Consider the following 3,350-nt stretch of genomic DNA (forward strand, 5'->3'; position numbering starts at 1 on the left):
CCCCGGCCCGGCCGGTCCACTCTCCCCTACTCTCCCCTCCCCCGCCGGCGCCGTCTCCCGTCACCGTCGCCGGGTCGCCGGTCGCCGTCAGTCGCAGTCGTGCTGTGTCTGCGGAGCAGGGCAGTCGTCACTTGCCTGCGGACTCGTCGCGCCCCCGCCTGTCACACGCCTCGCCGCTGCCGTCGGGAGACTCTACCTGTCGTAAGTGAGCTTCATCAGTGTTCTGTTGTACAGCGACGTATGCTACAAAATGGGTGGCGTTCATCCCACAACGAGCCAGAACCTAAAGAAGTAGAGTACATCACGTCCGCCGGTGCTGTTTCCTTTCCGATCCCTGAGCGGTTAACGGTGACGTTTATGTAACGATCGGCTAATGAGAAGGCAGGAGGAAACAGATCCGGTTGTCTTGCTTTTCGTCTTTGGGTTCCGGCTTCGTTCCAGCGGAACATACCATCGTTCGTCCGCATGACCGTACTGGAACCAAAAGACCAAGCAGTCACGCGTTCTCTACTGCCTGGCTTATCCTCATTGGCATCTTGGCTCTGCTGCGCTGGCAACTCTAACTCTACCTCCGCTTTGATAGGGTTGTTTCATACTAGTACCGTCAGGAAGTCGAAAATATGTCAAGGGACGCTAGGAAAATCGCCAACTAAGTCGGTGAAACATAGACCTTTTTGACAGCGGTTGAGGTTAGATACAATAGAAGATAGACTCTTTCGAAATTGGCGAAGTGAAGAACAAGGTGAAGAACAACAGGCAGGATACAGTTGTTTAATAACCCAAACGTTTATGAAAACTTGCAGAAAATGTAAACAATATCTAAATGATACGACCTACATTTTATTCAAGTGTTTTGGGCACGTTTGAGTGATTAAAAGCTACTGTTTCCGGTCTATTGTTCTTTACAATTTTCTTCACTTGGCCAATAGGGTATAGACCATTTCACCCCAGCGCTTTTCGACCTCTCGAAGAACAAAAATACCGGAAGTCGTGAAGTATATGGAACGTTCCTAGCCGTTAAACACGTTAGATTGAAGCGGTGTGTGCTGTAATAATATATTTTTGACTAAATTTAGGACTGAGAAGAGTAGATTGTCGGTTGCATTGACGACAAAACCTCTATTTCGTGAGACACTTTACCCTGACTTCCGGTATTTATGTTCTTCGAGAGGTCGAAAAGCGCTCGGGTGAAATGGTCTGTTTCACCTAACGCAAGCCGGATCCAAAGAAGAACAAGAGTTCTTCCTGAACTCTTTCCTCCCTTGCTCTGATAGGGTATTCAATGGAGCGCTGCCCGGAACTAAGAACAAAACCGGATACAGAGAGCGGCGGTGGGGGCGGGCGAGCGGATGAGCGGCGGGGGGGCGGGGAGGCTCCCCCCCCCGCGCCCGCCCCCACCACCGCTCTCTGTATCCGGTTTCGTTCTTCTTAGTTCCGGACAGCGCTCCATTGAAATACCCTTTTGAAAACTGATTTAAAACCAACTTAGTCAAAAAGTTAGATTTTCAATTCCTACCCTTAAACTGAGTAGATGTACTCCAGACCACGTCTCGCGCAACAGGCTTCGCGATACCTCACGAAACACTGTGACGCTGCGACGCGCCTGGCATACATCCACCTAGGCCTGCGGCGTTGACACCCGAGTCGGGCTAAGGGCACTGTCGTAAATAGGCCTTCGGCCCCAAAAATGTCACCAATTTTGTTTCAGTTTGATTAGTTATATCGTGGATTGACGCCAAATCGGGCCTGGAAATTGCAATCTTGATTGTATCAGCACGTATGAAAGCTGGTTTAAATCGCTTTTTTGTGCTCTTTCATTAAAAATTATCTCCGGGTTTGTCCGACCTAATACAAAAAAGTTAGCAAAACCAAATTTTGCCAAAATTTGATTAAATTTGCTGAAAAGCACAAATGTTAACTTTTTTGTCTTAAGTCGGTCCGGTCCAACCCGGATTTTTTTTTTAATGAAAGAGCATATAAACGTGTTTAAAACAAGATTTCGTACGTGTTGATACCATTAAAATTGCGATCGGTAGGCGCAATTTTAGAAATAGTAGCACCGAAGAGTACTCGCTTTTTCTATATTTCAAGGACAAATTTGCCTGTTTCTCGAAAACAGCTGCAGTTGGAGCAAACTCCAAGCCGAAAGGTTTATTAAAATAATGTGTTTCGTATGAAAATATTTTTTTCCCATTTTTTTTTTGAAAATCTCAGGGGGGCTGCACCTTGGCCCCTGGGGCGGGGCCAAAAAGTGTGTGTAGGGGGGGGGGGTCAAAACTTGACCAGCCCCCAAAATTTAAAGAATTTGAATAGAAAGTGACCGTTTGAGACCAGGTCCGCATCAAATATCTAAATTTGGTGATAAGTGGGACGCCATACCATGCCATTTATCGGCATTTTACCATGTGTCTCCAGGTGCACCATGCATGTCTCCAGGTGCCCCACTATGGGGTACTTGGAGACAGTCTGCATCGATGGGTTTACAGGCCTGTAACCTAAGAACGGGTTGGGATAGAAAAGTTTTCATGGGCGGGTTTTGTAGGTCAAGAATACAGTTTGGTTTCCCTAAACTCTCGACTTCGTGGGTGGATCCATCTTTGTGCTATAGACGTGAAAAACAAATCCGTCTCCAGGTGCCCCACCCTCCTACTGTTTCCGGTGCTTCTTGATTCTTTTCTTTCTTCTTCCACAGCCGGTGGAATGGTCTATTCATTACGTTTGTACAATATTTTGGCATCATAAGACCTCTGGAGCCGGTTTTAGGTGACTTCCGGTGCATTTGTTTTTCGAGACTATCGCGATTAATGTTACAGCGGAATAGCTAGCTCAAACCGTTTTTGAGTTATCGTCTTTCCACCTTCCGTTTTTGTTAGACTACCGCTCAGCGCTTTAGACCAACAGCCCCCGGTTTTCACCACAAGCGGATCGTTGTGGCGCTGTCCACGCCAACTCGGCAACAAGTGACCCCAAGGACTTTTGTCGATATCTCAGCTAACAGCGAGTTAAAGTTCTAGCCCCCCCCCCCTCCACATCACGATTTCCGCGCGTGCGCTGGACTAGGCGCATGCTTACAGCGCAATAAACTTTTGCCAGTGGGTAGCACTACACAAGACCCTTCGAGGACGGAGGGGTGCAAACAAAAATATTTGCCGGCTTAATATATTAGATACTGTATGTCGAAACCAACACGTCAGCTCAATAGGGTATTTCAATGGAGCGCTGCCCGGAACTAAGAACAACAAAACCGGATACAGAGAGCGGTGGTGGGGGCGGGCGCCGAGGGGTGGACGACTGGGCGGCTCCTGTGTACAGGCCAAAATGTACTCCAGGTGTTCTCCGATTGTACTCCG

At 48.0% G+C, this 3,350-nt stretch overlaps 1 protein-coding gene across 2 annotated transcripts in view; it reads left to right on the forward strand.

Moving 5' to 3' along the window:
• Positions 1 to 48: 48 nt before the first annotated feature.
• LOC113214725 (uncharacterized) overlaps positions 49 to 3,350 on the forward strand; it is an 83,454-nt gene continuing 80,152 nt past the window's right edge. Inside the window, exon 1 of one of the 2 annotated variants that reach the window (XM_052272456.1) lies at positions 49 to 201. The gene's annotated coding sequence lies outside the window, so the exon portion shown is untranslated. Of the gene's footprint in view, positions 206 to 3,350 lie in introns of both variants that reach the window. The other variant, XM_052272457.1, reaches the window with a different exon arrangement.

This window comes from Frankliniella occidentalis, unplaced genomic scaffold (assembly GCF_000697945.3).
Source record: "Frankliniella occidentalis isolate FOCC.00 unplaced genomic scaffold, Focc_3.1 Scaffold206, whole genome shotgun sequence".
Lineage (NCBI taxonomy): Eukaryota > Metazoa > Arthropoda > Insecta > Thysanoptera > Thripidae > Frankliniella > Frankliniella occidentalis.